The sequence below is a fragment of the Suncus etruscus genome (genome assembly GCF_024139225.1).
Source record: "Suncus etruscus isolate mSunEtr1 chromosome 15 unlocalized genomic scaffold, mSunEtr1.pri.cur SUPER_15_unloc_7, whole genome shotgun sequence".
In the NCBI taxonomy this organism is placed as follows: Eukaryota; Metazoa; Chordata; class Mammalia; order Eulipotyphla; family Soricidae; genus Suncus; species Suncus etruscus.
This window is the reverse complement of record NW_026060301.1, coordinates 30,272-45,438: the sequence shown is the minus strand read 5'-3', so window position 1 is coordinate 45,438 and position 15,167 is coordinate 30,272. Positions and strand designations below refer to the sequence as shown.

Below are 15,167 nucleotides of genomic sequence, written 5' to 3'. Positions count from 1 at the left end.
TTTGAATCACTGACCTTCTGCATGCAAGGCAAACAATTTCCCTTCATGCTATCTCTCCCACCTTGAGAATAAAGTCTTGAAATACTCTTCAAAGAAGGGATTGAGGAAAACTTGACCTGGGCCTACTGTAGGCCCATAGATAGCTGGACCCCCCCAAGGCTCCAGCAGGACCAGAGGCCAACTATCCCCACCCTGCCCCTGGCAACGACCCTGGCAGCAGCACTCTTAATCAAATTGGAAAGCCTAGGGGTGGGGTGGGGTGGGGAGAACACCTAGAAAAGCCTACTTGGAACAAAGAAGCCATTGGCTGGGGCCAGGGTGGCAGCATCTCCCCTCAAAACTGGGGGCTTTCAAGCTTTCATTGTGGAAAGTGTATCAGGGGAGCTCTTTCTCTGATGTGGAGCCACAGTCAGCCAAGGTCAGGGCTGATGGGGGCTCTGCAGTCAGAGCTGTCTCAGGCCTGACTCCTGCAAAGCTCAAGTCCTGGATCCCCCAGTGTCTTTCCGGGATAAGAGCCCTAGAGAGTGAGGGGGCAGATTCCCTCTAGGGCCGCCGCCTCTTCCCCCAACTCCTAGGAGCCACCAGGGGCCTCCCCAGCATCACTTGGTGTGTTCTTTCCTTGGTCCTGTCTGGAAATTCCCACCTGGGCTTGTTCAAGCCCATGATCTCCCTCGACCGCCCGCTTCCCCACAGATGATAGATCTATTTCCCATAGATCTAGATCATTGTGGGGTGTCGATACTGAATCCCGCTCACCCACTTGCAAAGATAAGCGCTCTGGGCGGCAGATCCCTGCCCGACTCGCCTCTTTCTTGGCCTCTTCCGTCTATCTAGGCGACCCTTGATCCTCACAGGAACAAACAAAAGGAAACCAAATGGCCCATCCTTCTCCAAGGCCGCATCCCTGGACATCCCTGGACATTCCGGGGTCCCCCGACACTCACCTGGCCAAGACCCGGGGCCTCCACACAAGGGCGCTAGGAGCAGCTGCTCAATGGCCGGAGAGGAAGATCGTTCCTCCAGATGCCCCCTGCGCCCTCGGGGACCCCATGACTGGCTCTTGGGTTTCTGGGAAGCAGCTAAAGGGACCAAAGTGGGGAAAGGGACTCTCAAAAGATGCTGAGAGTTCGATCATGTCACAATCACTTCCAGCCAACCTCTTAAAGGGACACCTTCGGTTTGGCATCAGGCACTCCTTTTCTAAAAATTTTTATTCAGCTCTCAATACAATTATGCATTTTACTTTCAAAAGAATTTCATTGTATGCGCCAGAGAGATAACACAATGGCAGAACGTTTGCCTTGAACACGGTTGATACAAGGCAGACCCGGGTTCGTTCCCTGGCACCCAGTATGGTCCCCAATAATGCCAGCAGCAATTTCTAAGAGTAAACCTTGAGTAAGCCGAATGTGACCTCAAAACAAACACAAGCAAAACAACAACAACAAATTTTAATTACAAAAGAATCAGGGAAATTGCAGTACTAGGGTTCCATGACATAAAAAACATAACACCTGCCTTGATTGCACACTTTCTTTCTCTGCCCACAAAACTGTTTCTCCTGTCTTGCTTTTCATCAAGTGCACTGTTGTGTATGTAAATATTTTGGGGGATTACTATGTTGCTCACCCTAATCTGTGCCCTACCCTAGGGTGTGACCTGGCATTCTGCCCCCACCCTAGGGTAGGACCTGATTCTGCTTCCACCATTGGTTGGTATCTGATCCCACCATTGGGTGGGACCTGACTCTGGAGTATAAGAGCAAGGGTCTGTGGAAGGCGAGAAGCTTTTTGGTTGGCTGGGACTGAATCTGAGTCTTTGGACTTCAGTTTTGTCCTTCCGAATAAAGCAAATATTTCCACGAGCCTGACTGTCTGCGAGCTGTTTACCCGCCGTTTCACCTCAGAACCGTGGGCTAGACAGGGTGGCAGACGCGTGCTTCGAGCTGGAAGAAAAGGGCCTCATTCTCCATCCCTCCATCAGTCAACCTCTTCAGGGGCTGACCTGCTACATAATGGCGCCCGAACAGGGACCTGAACCCTGGACCCTCAGAACTGTAAGTGAAATACTTCATTGGAAATTTCCTATGCTGACCATCAAATGGTTTCTGTGGTTAGTCATGTGGATTTTACCACCCTTAGTCTTACGCATTGGTGCTCTAGTATATAAGTGGATCATTCCATTTTGTTTAAAACTAATTGGTTTTGATCTAAGGACAATCACTGCAGTTGGATGGTTGTGGTCTATATTTCAAATGAAAAGCGTAGTGTCTCTAGCCATCATAGTTTGTGGAATTTCTGTGTTGACTAACGTTATTATTATGAGCATAGTTATTTGCTGTTATTTCTATTTAGGAAATAGAAAGTGTAGAAATGGTGAGGCTAAAACCAGTATAGATAATAAGGAAATCTATCTGACGAAAACTCAGACCAAGGTGCGGGCTGACGAATCCAGCCCCACCATCAACAATATAGAAATTTTTGCTGGAAGAAAAACTCAGAATGTTAAGCCTGATTCTAGTGAATTGCTTGACAGTAGTGACTCAGATAATGATCTACCTCCAGTGCTAACTCCACGAAGTATGCCTCCTCCTAGTCACAAAATTGAATCGCAGAGCAGAGCAGATTCAAACGATGAACCACATGCTCGGTCTCAGAGCTCTATTCAGAGCAATTTTGCTAATCAGGCCTTATCCCCTATAGACGGGGTAAATGTTTCTAACTATGTACCCTATCAGATGGAAGAATTAGATCGGTTTAAAAAATCATGTAAAGAAAATGGGCCAAAATCGCCATACAGTGTGGAGTTATTAAGACTTTGGAGTCATAACTCATCTTGGACTTTGTATGATTTTAAAAGAATCGCTGAAATATGCCTGTCGTCTAAACAGCAAACTGAATGGGAAATGTACTATTCAGAAGGCGTAAAAGCTAAATTATATAGTCCGGATGGTATGAAAAAGCAAGTGGCAGGTGTTACTCTATCGTATGAATTATTGATGGCAGAAAATCAATTTGCAAATATTCAGACACAAGCAGCTTTACCTAAGGAAATCTTAAATTTAATCAGGGAGATTGCATTGTCAGCATGGGAAAAAATTGATTCTAACAGCATTGGTAGAGGAAACTTTTTAAAAATTACCCAAGGCCCTTATGAGTCATTTGCAGAGTTTGTAGGTAAGATTAAAGATGCTCTGAAGTTACAAGTCGAAGATGAGGAGATAAGAAACTTCCTAGTAAAATCTGTGGCCTATCATAATGCAAATTCAGCCTGTAGATTAGTATTGAATACATTAAATGAAAAGTCAGATCTGAATGATTACCTTTATGCCTGCCGGAATGTCTATGTGGAGCCCCAACCCCCACCCCACTCAGACTCAGTACAAACCTTCCCAGTTACCAAGGGAACAATGTCTTACTCCCCTCGGGGACAGAACACTTTCCGGAAACCAGGTCTTTGACCAAAATGCAAAAGGGGTCGCCACTGGGCGAAAGATTGCAGATCCAGAAACCTCATTAATAATAACCTAAGTAGAGGTTTCAACACAGTCCCCAGGAGGCAAATCGCCTGCTACCATTGTGGAAAACAGGGACATATCAAAAGAAATTGTCCTCTCCTTATAAATTCAGCTCCCCAAGAACACACATACAAGATGCAGGGAAACGCCTACAGGGCCTCCCCCCAGGCCCTTCCAAATCAGGGGCAAAGTTCACAGACAATAATCCTTCCAAGCCCAGCCCAAGAAAATTCATCACGATAAGGGAATTAATCCACTCTACTTCAGGGAGTGCCGGATTAGACATATTATGCCCAGAGGACATTACAATTTACCCAGGAGCATGCCCTTACATGTTAGAAACTGGCATTGTAGGCCCGCCACCCCCAGATACCATGGGTTTGATTCTTGGCAGAAGTTTCCTCAACATAAAGGGTATATCAGTAATCACTGGTGTCATTGACTCAGATTCTATGGGAGAAATCATTGTAGTTATTACTGTACCAGTTACATGGACCTTTAAAAAAGGAGAAGCGATTGCCCAGATAGTAATAGTGCCTTATGTCAAATTTGGGACTTCAGATAAGACTAGAATTGGAGGTTTTGGAAGCACAGATCCGGATGCTGCTCAAAACCCAATTGTGGCTCTAGTTACTAAATGTAAAGATGAACACCCAATGATCAAACTTCACTTGGAAGGCAAACCCTTTGATGGAATGATAGATACGGGTGCTCAGGTTACCGTAATTTCTGATAAAGAATGGCCAGAAAATTGGCCTCTTCAGGAAATCCCGTATTCCCTAGAAGGAATAGGAGGCCTGAGTTCCTGTCTGTTGAGTACAAGGACTATACTATTTTACGGCCCAGAAAATCAAAAAGCAATAATCAGACCTCACGTGGGCCCATTTTCACCATCCCTGTGGGGCCGTGACCTACATAAACAGTGGAAAGCAGAATTCCACATCCCATTAGCTCCAGAAGAGCCCGAACCTTCTTTTGATTTAAAAACAAAAAAATTTTAGTGGGGGCCACTACCGTAAAAACACCAGCACCAATAAAAATAAAATGGAAATCTGATGAACCAATTTGGACAGGTCAGTGGCCCCTTAAAACTGATAAATTAAAGGTGCTGACAGAATTAGTGGAGGAACAGCTAAGTTTAGGACATATTGAACCATCTTTTTCTCAATGGAATTCACCTATATTCACTATAAAAAAGAAATCCGGTAAATGGAGACTTTTGATGGATCTTAGAGCTATAAATTTATCCATGATACCTATGGGCAAACTGCAGACTGGTTTACCATCACCTGTAGTTATTCCAAAGGAATGGCCGCTAATTATAATTGATCTGAAAGACTGCTTCTACCATATTCCTATCCACCCAGATGATAAAAAACGTTTTGCATTCTCAGTTCCTTCTCTCAATAATACCCATCCCTGTAGACGTTTCCAATGGACTGTTCTCCCCCAAGGCATGCTGAATTCCCCAACCATGTGTCAGTTTTTTGTAGATAAGGTTTTGAGCCCTGCTTGTGAAAAATTTCCTCAAGCCATGATATTTCATTATACAGATGATATCTTGCTCACAATGAACAATGAAACAGATTTACAGGAATTATACTCTTATGTTACTGACTGTTTACAAACATCAGGACTGAAAATAGCTTTAGAAAAAATACAGATAATGCCACCGTATCAATATTTGGGTTTTATTTTGGACCGGACGTCTATACGTCCACAAAAATTTTCTATCAAAAAAGAAAACCTCAGAACGCTTAATGATTTTCAGAGACTTTTAGGTGACGTAAATTGGCTCCGCCCTGCACTAGGAATCCCAAATGTAGAGTTATCTAATCTGTTTAAAACGTTGGAGGGTGATCCTGCTTTAGATAGCCCAAGAAATTTAACAACAGCTGCCAAAAATGAATTGGACATCTTCTTGAGCAGATTACAAAAATCGTTTCTCTCAAGATTCATCCCAGGAGAAAAGGTATTACTGTTAATCTTCCCTACTATAGAAACCCCCACAGGGGCCTTGATGCAACAGTCAGGACCTTTGGAATGGGTGTATTTACATAACAAACAACCTCGCTCAGTTGTCCCCTACTTGCAACTGATTTCACAGATTATTATCAAGGCAAGACTCAGATCCATATCTTTACTAGGTTTTGACCCAGATATAATAGTTTTGCCAGTACCAAAAAAGGAAATTGAGTCAATATTGCCAATTAATGAATCTCTACAAAGGGCCCTCTCAGATTTCACAGGAGAAATATCCTCCCATTATCCAGCAGGAAAAATTTGGGACTTTTTAAAGAAAACTCAGTTTGTTATTTCTTCAATTGTTCGGGATTCCCCTATTCCCAATGCCAAGGTTTTTTACATTGATGGATCCCAAAATGGAAAAGGAGGAATAACTGGAGATAACATTAATATGACCATAGATACCAAATATAAATCTGCACAGAAAGTTGAATTAGCAACGTTAATTTACCTATTAGAAAATGTATCTGAAGCCATGAATATAGTTTCTGATTCTTTGTATGTGGTAAATTTATGTCATGTGATAGCCACTGCATCCCTTAATGCTAATAACCCGATCATACAGGACTTACTTAAACAATTAGAGCAGCTTCTTCAAAAACGAACTGAGCCCATCTTCATCACACATATTAGAGCCCACTCAGGTCTTCCAGGACCTATGGCTCAAGGAAATAAAACTGCTGACTTGCTAGCAATGCCTATATTTAAATCACCTGTAGAGGAACATTCAGCCCTACACACAAATGCTCGCCGTTTACATGTGAATTACCAAATTCCATGGAGGCAAGCTAGAGAAATTGTAGAAAACTGCAACGTATGTGCACTGTTAACAAAAAAAGACTCACATAGCAGGAGCAAACCCAAGAGGCTTACAATCTAACGAACTTTGGCAAATGGATATAACTCAAACAGATTTATTTCCAAGGAAACCTTATCTTCATGTTGTGGTGGACACTTATTCTCGGTTTATGTGGGCAATTCCCATGTCTTCTCAAAAATCTAAGGCTGCTTGTAGTTTTCTTTTACAATGTTTCTCTGTGATGGGTATTCCATATTCTATAAAAACTGATAATGGGCCAGCCTATGTTAGCAAAACTTTTGAATTTTTTTGTAAGGAATGGCAGATAAGACATCTCAGAGGAATTCCTTACAATTGTAGGGGACAGGCCATTGTAGAAAGGACTCACAGAACCTTAAAAACTCAATTGCAAAAAAATAGAAAAAGAGGTTTACCACCAACGGATTTGCTATCTTTGACTCTTATCACACTAAATTACTTTAACTTACCCCAAGGGGAAAGTTACACTGCAGCGGAAAGACATTTTAAAGAAGATATTCAGAGACAAGAAACAACCCATAAACCTATTTGGATCAAGGAGGATGAAAAATGGATAGCTGGCTATCTTCTCCTAAGAGGAAGGGGTTATGCCTATGTTTCTATAAATGATGACCCTCCCAAGAAATTTTGGGTTCCATTACGTCTTGTTAGAAATCGGGCTAGCACAAATGATCAGGTTCAGACTACAAACTCCCCTTCAGAGAAAAAACAGAATACTTCAGACACTAACAGCAGTAATATTACTAAGGTCTCTGGGGCAGGGAACGATTTAGCTGTCACACACCATACAATGAGTGAGACTGATGGTAGTGATAAACCCTTACACTCCGAGATGCAAAAGGAAAGACAGGAACCTGTCTTAACTGGGCTCCAAAATATAGGAAACTCTTGCTACATGAACTCAATATTGCAATGATTGTATAATATTTCAGACTTAACTCAGTATTTTTATAAAGATCATTATAGAAAGGATATTAACAAGATGGGGCATGAAGGTAAATTAGCCGAAGAATTTGGTCGGCTCATCAAAACCATGGGAAATGGATTTCATAGATATATTAACCCTGAAAGCTTCAAAGTAACAATTGGTTTACTTAATGACCAGTTTGCTGGACACAATCAGCAGGATCCTCACGAACTACTGATGTTCCTAATAGAGGGATTACATCAGGACTTGCTTACTGTAAATCTAATGACAGACAAAACTACACATCTCATGGGAAATGAAAATTATGAACAATTTAGTCCAGAACACCAAAAGGCTCATAAATCTATTATTTATGATCTCTTTCAAGGACAATTCAAATCTATACTCAAGTGTCTCACTTGCCACCAAAAGTCTGAAGTTTATGAGACATTTGTTCATTTGTCTTTGGCTGTTACATCTACAGATAAATGTACATTACAGGAATGCCTCTCTGAATTTTTTAAAGAAGAAGAATTAAGAAATGACAACAAAGTTCTGTGCAACAGTTGCAAAAATAAAAGGGATTTTTCAAAGAAAACGTATTTATGGAAACTGCCACCAGTACTTATAATACACTTGAAACGTTTTGCTTTTGATGGCAAACAAATAAAAAAATTGCATACTTATGTAGATTTTCCTTTAGAAGACCTCAATTTAGAGGAATTCACTTCAGAGAATAAAAGCAAGATTAAGAAATACAACTTATCATCGGTGTCAAACCATTATGGTAAAGTTCACTATGGACACTGTACTTCATACTGTAAAATTGCTGCAAAACAACACTGGATCAATTTTGATGACAAGAAGATCAAAAAAGTCCCTAATACATTGGTGAAATCCACAGCAGCATACATCCTGTTTTATACTTCTTAGAGATCTACAATGAACACCAGATAATCATTTTACTTCCTTATCAGTTGCTATTAATGCTCTAGGATTCTTTCCACAGGCATGATCAATGAATATAGATTGAAAATCATGAATCCCCAATGAGTTTCCTTGTAGGATGGATACATGTTTCTGGTTTTAGACACCCTGTGCTTAGGTTAGAAGTTTTTCTTTACATTTTCCTGTGATGCGCTTATGCAAACAGCCGCTCTTTTATTATTGACTAATTTTTCTTTTAATAATTATAGACAATATTGTTTGTTTACTAAAAACAAAAGGGGGAATTGTTGTGTATGTAAATATTTTGGGGGATTACTATGTTGCTCACCCTAATCTGTGCCCTACCCTAGGGTGTGACCTGGCATTCTGCCCCCACCCTAGGGTAGGACCTGATTCTGCTTCCACCATTGGTTGGTATCTGATCCCACCATTGGGATGGTGGGTATGATTGACACCACCTTTTACCTGCCCCCTTCTCCTTCTCTATATAAGAGATGCAGGACCCTAATAAAGTCACCTTTGAACGGTCTAATCGCCAAAGGTCATTATTACTAACCTCTCTCAGATTTTTTACAGGTGTGGTTGTGCTTCTAGCCCTGCTAAATAAAGGTGTGGTCATCTGTGAGCCTCTCAACTGATTCCTGCTGGCCGGGCCCCTCCGGGGGGCTTGCAGGACCCCGCAGAGATAGAGGACTTGAGTCTCTTTAGGGAACCAGGAGGTTCCTTCTATACTCCTAGAACTTGGGTGAGCTTGGCCCTGACCCCTCTTGTGTGTGCTGCGTCAGGACATGGTGACCTTCCCCGATGTGGCTGTGATCTTCTCCCCAGCGGAGTGGCTGTGCCTGGATGCCTCTCATCGGAAACTCTGCAGAGATGTGATGCTGGAGATCTACCAGCACCTGCAGGTCATAGGTAAGAGTTTCCTTGGTGCACCTGTTAAACAGTCCCTTGGAGAGAATCAAATATCAGTCAGGTATCTGCATTCAATAGGGGACCTGACTTTGCAGTTCCCCAAAGTCAAGCCCCTCCACATTGACTTAACTTCCCAGTTCTGACTTTTTATATTAGAGTAGTCCAATTCACTAACTGTAAATGTTATTCTACAGTGCTAAGATATAGTGTATTGTGTATGGTTTTTGCCTTGACCTCTGTGCACCAGATTTGATCTAGGCTGCACATTGATCTTATAAGCCTCCAGGAATTATTCTTGAACCTAGGGCTAGATTTCTGCCTGAACCACTATGGGTACATCCTACAATTCTCCCAAATTCAAGGCATTTAATTTTTATAAGTTTGGAGAAGATCGTGACCATCCATGGGAGTACTCAGAACTTAGAAACTACTCCTGCATGGGGCCGGGCGGTGGCGCTGGAGGTAAGGTGCCTGCCTTACCTGCGCTAGCCTTGGACGGACCGCGGTTCGATCCCCCGGCGTCCCATATGGTCCCCCAAGCCAGGAGTGACTTCTGAGCACATAGCCAGGAGTAACCTCTGAGCATCACCGGGTGTGGCCCAAAAACCAAAAAAAAAAAAAAAAAAAAAAAGAAACTACTGCCGTTATTTGTGATCTCTTGGAGTGCTAGTGATTGAACGTCTCTACCAGTGTCTCAATTCCCAATGAGTCCTGCTTAATGACAAGCAAGTTTGACTTATATTTTTCTCATGAGTTATTTAGGGTATCAAGACATCAGCACCTCCCTGTCATCCTTGGCTGGTGTAATGCAGGCAATCAACCTGAGGCTCCTATATACAAAGTATGTTTCCTAATTATACTGTGTCCCAGGCCCTACTTTCTTTTGTTGTTTCCTTTTGGGGTATACCCAACAGAACTCAGGCTTTCATCTAGCTCTGCACTCTGGAATCAATCCTGGCATGACTTGGTTGTTTTGGGGATCAAGCCCTGAATGACCCAGAAGAACCTACATGCCTCTATCACATATTATCAGCAGAGTGTCACGATCTGCTTGGTTCAGAAACTAAGGTAATCCCAGAAGAATGTGAGCTCAATGGATTTGGTGGTGAGAAAGGGGCCACATTCAGAAATGATTGTGAATCTGAATCCAACTTTATTGAATGTTACAGAGATGTTTTAAACGTGACTTTCATGTTTGAGACCAACTACATCTGTTTTCTCCGTGTTCCAAAGATTGTACCTTCTTGTTAACGAAACCTTATCACTTCATAATGTGTGATCTATAAATATTACAAGAAAATATTCCTAGGGGTAGGAGAGATAGAGTGGAAGTAGGGCGTTTGGCTTGAATGCAGAAGGATGGTGGTTCAAATCCCGGCATCTCATATGGCTGCCTAGCCTGCCAGGATCAATTGCTGAGCGCAGAGCCAGGAGTAACTCCTGAGCGCTGCTGGGTGTGACCCTAAAGCCTATGTATATATATATATATATATATATATATTCATAGGTCTTCATTGTGGGTTACAAACCTTCTGAAAGATATGCTCCAATTAAAGAGGACAGAGAAGAGTCTCTGATCCAAATGATTATCGGGGATCAAAACAGTAAAAATTTTTTTTGGTTTTGGGACATACCTAGTGGTGCTCAAGGGATACTCCTGACTCTGTGCTCAGATGTTCCTCCTGGCAGGCTTAATGGCTGGGATTCGAGCCACTGTCCAACCTGTGTTGGCTGTAAGGCAAATACCATACCGCTGCACTATCAATCCGAACTACAAAAGGTTAAATCTAAACATTTCAAAGTTTTTACTCCTACCTTAGATCCCGATTGTCAATTCTGATATAAATTAAAAGACTAACTAGTTGTCAGGTGTTTCTATCAGTGTTCCTTTCATTTAAATCATTTAAAGGAGAAAGGTGTTTTCAGATAAAAGACATCCTTTTTTTTCGGAGAGGGGTCACACTTGGCAGCACTCAGGGATTATTCCTGGCTCTACACTCAGAAATCACCCCGGACAGTCTCCGGGGACCTTATTGGATGCCTGGATTCGAATCAGTGTCCTTCTGCATGCAAGTCAAAGGCCAAACCTCCATTCCATCTCTCTAGCCCCTCAAGATATCCTTTTAACAACTAACTTCAGTTTGAGTATCACAAAGCTATTTTTATTTTTTATTGATTTATTTATCTATTTGTTTATGTATTTTGGTTTTTGTTCCATACCTGGTGGGACTCAGGGGTTACTACTGGCTCTGTGGTAAGAAATTACTCATGGAAGGCTCAGGAGACCATATGGGATGTCGGTAATTAAAACCGGGTTCGGCCGGATTGTTTGCATGAAAGGAAAATGTTCTACCTTGGAGCCAGAAAGGTGGCGCTAGACATAAGGTGTCTGCCTTGCAATTGCTAGTATAGGACGGACCGCAGTTCGATCCCCTGTGTCCCAAATGGTCTCCCCAAGCCTGGGGCGATTTCTGAGTATATAGCAAGGAGTAACCCCTGAGTGTCAAACAAGTGTGACCCAAAAACCAAAAAAAAAAAAAAAAGGTTCTACCTTTGTGCTAATTCTCCAGCCCTTACAAAGTTATTTTATTTATTTATTTATCTATTTATTTATTTATTTATTGTCCTGGGGTCACATCCAGCAGTGCTCAGGGATTACTTCTGGCTCTGAGCTCAGAAATCGCTCCTGAATGGCTTGGGGGATCATATGGGATGCCATAGATCTAACCCTGTTCATCACATCACAAGGCAAAAGCCCTACCCGCTGTATTATTTCACAGCCCCAGTCCTTAATTTCAAAACATTATTGAGTTTTGTCATCCTGGCAGTGTTTGAAGTTACCTCCGGCATAGCAGTCAGTGCTCACTTTAGGAACAGCTCAGGGAACTACAGAGCTTGCCATGATGGCTCCACATTGGCCCATTGTGAGCCCAGAGTTGTATTATTGCTTCCCTGCAGTATTATCCTGCACCCTAAGTTGGACACTTTTATTGAACCTGGTCTCATCTGTTTTATAACCAACATTCAGAAGGAATGCTTGATTTGACTACTTTCATTAGGGACCCAGAATCATACACAAGAGGAGGAAGGTTGCTGTCCCCTTCCCTGTCTCTAACCATGAATCATTCCTCTGGGCAGGACAGTGCAGGGTGAAGCCTGCGCTGATCTCCTGGTTGAAGAAGGAGCCCTTGGCAAGCTGCAGAGAGGTGTGTTTGAAGGTGAGTGTGAGACGAGCCCAAGACTCAGACCCTGTGAAGGAGTGTGGTAGTGTCCTGGGCACATGTGAAATGTGGGTACTGAGCAGAGTGCATTGGACTGCTGGATCAGGGGTACATGACCTCCTGCTTCAGTTCACAGCTCTTGATGCTGCGGCCCACAATGTTCTGGAGCTGGGCTTTCTTGACTTCGCTCTTTCTGGTTCCCTCTTTCTTTTAGTATTTGGGGTTCTGGGTCCTCAACCACTTTCTATGTTCTCATGCTAATTATACAACCCCATGTTGGGGTTCTCTTCTCAGGGGCTGCTAGATGCCCTTGTGTTCTATGTGTCCACAATCTTGTTTTTGCCTTTGGATAATTTTCAGTGATTCCCCCCAATTTCTTTTCTGTATATTTTTGTTTGTTTCTTTGTTTTTGGTCAGACATGGCAGGTTCAGGGTCTTTCCTGGTTCTCTGCTCAGAAATCACTCTTGGCAGGTATGGGAGACCATATGTGATGCCAGGATTTGCACCACCAATTGTCCTAGGTTGGACATTTGCCAGGCAAATGCCATACCACTCTGTTGTCTCTCCAGCCCCTTTTCCCCCTCATTTTTGATATGCCTTAGTGGTTGTACTCAATGCTCTTTCCTGGCCTTGTGCTTCTCAGCCAATTCTGGTGCACTCGGAAAACCAGATGTGATGGATGTGGAAAATACCAACTCTTAGAAATACTGAGAATTTTTTTGTTTCTCTTTTGGGAGCATTGCACTGATTTTCAGGAATTATTCTTAGCTCTATTCTCATATATTACCCCTGAAGTACTTTCTGGATAGATGTGATGCCAGAAATTGAACTAGGTTCATCCATTTGCAAGGTGAATCCCACCCAGTCTATCCCATGTCGCTTTCACAATAGATTATATATTTTTTTCTATTTTGGGTGTTGTCTAGATCACATTCAGTGGCACTCAGTGGGTACTCCTGGGTCTGTACTCAGAAATCACTCCTGGTCGGCTTGGGGAAACATATGGGATGATCTGTCTGATGTGGTACACATGGAAGGCAGACACCCTACCGCTTGATATTTCTCTGGCTAGTGTGGGTGTGAATATATATATACTGTCCAGATCGATACATGCAAGGCAAATACACTACGACTGTGCTATTTTCAGCTCCCCTAGAAATATATCGTTGATTTATATATTTTGACCACAGTTGAGCCCAGGACAACCCTAATGTGGACGTCTTTAAGTTCCTCATTTTGACCCTATAAATCTATCTTCCCTAATCTTTTTTTAAAATATGGAACGCTTCACTAATTTGCATGTCATCCTTGCTCAGAATCCATGCTAATCTTCTCTGTATCATTCCAATTTTGGTATATGTGCTTCCGAAACTAGCACTATCTTCCCTATTCTATAAGCTGATTTATTATCTGAAAACAATATACTGTTACTCTGTTGCTTATTCAGCCAGGTTTCATTCAACACATTTTTTGATGTGTGGTTTTGGTCCACACACGTAGACTCGGGTGTTACTATGACTCTGTGATCAGATATTATTCCTAGCAGGCTCCGACAATCATAGAGAATGTCAGGATTTAAGGTCAGTCAGCCACATGCAAGGAAACACCATCTTTCCTGTGTCTTCATCTGGCCCACTCAGAAATTAATATATTGGTTTTTGGGTCACACCTGGTGACTCTCAGGGGTTACTCCTGTCTATGTGCTCAGAAATCCCTCCTGCCTTGGGGGATGGTATGAAACACTGCGGGATTGAACCGCAGTCTGTCCTGGGCTAACACAGGCAAGGCAGAAGTCATACCCCTTGTATCACCGCTCCGGCCCCTAATTTGTTTTTTTTGGGGGGGGATATATATTTCATCTGTATCTTTAAACCATTAACGAGTGATCCCGTAATATTGTGATAATATTACCATTTTAAACTATTTTCATCACTTAAATATTTGTGTGGTTTTTGGGTCAGCTTTGACAGTGCTCAGGCATTACTACAGGCCTTGTGCTCAGAAATTATTTCAGGGGCCAGATGTAGGGGTCTCAAACTCACAGACCGCGAGTTGTTGCGGCCTCTGTACAACATTTTGTGGCCCGTGGCCAGCCTTCAAATATCGTGGTATTCATGATCATTAGCGTACTGAATAAAAATCGCATATTTGAAGGCTGGTTGTATGCCGCAAAATGTTGTACAGAGGCCACAACAACTCACTGGTCGTGAGTTTGAGACCCCTGGAGGTAGGGTATTTGCCTTGCATGCAGAAGGATGGTGGTTCAACTACTGGCATCCGATATGGTCCCCCGTGCCTGCCAGGAGCGATTTCTGAGCGTAGAGCCAGGAGTAACCCCAGAGTGCTGCTGATGGGTATGACCCAAAAACCCAAAAAAAAGCCCCACAAAAAATCACCAGAAATTATTCCAGTTTGGAGGGAGGGGAGACATAAGAGATCTCAGTGATCCAACCTGAATCACTTGCATGCAAGCAAATGAGCTCCCCATTTTGTATTGTTCGGGTCGCTGAACAGAGTCTTACATTTCATACCTGGTTTATTTTTAGTATGCAGAGCACCAGTTGAGAATTACTCCATTCTACAATTTCCTTTTAGAATGAGATCTTCAAACAGGAGTGAGTTGGTAAGATTTGCAAATTCCAAATCATATACTTATTGTGGTGGTGGAATATCTCGGTGCACAAACACATAGGACTTATTCAGTGGGGCCCATTGATCCAGCCCTTTTACCTCATCTTTGGTCTCTGCAATGGTGGGAGCATCCAGAGCTTGGTGTGTAGAGAAGTATTCCATTAATC

The 15,167-nt window shown here is 42.5% G+C and overlaps 1 non-coding gene across 1 annotated transcript; it reads right to left on the bottom strand.

Moving 5' to 3' along the window:
* Positions 1–13,640: 13,640 nt before the first annotated feature.
* Positions 13,641–13,747, bottom strand: LOC126000500 (U6 spliceosomal RNA). The gene has a single exon (XR_007492774.1). It is a non-coding gene; the product is annotated as a U6 spliceosomal RNA (small nuclear RNA).
* Positions 13,748–15,167: the final 1,420 nt, after the last annotated feature.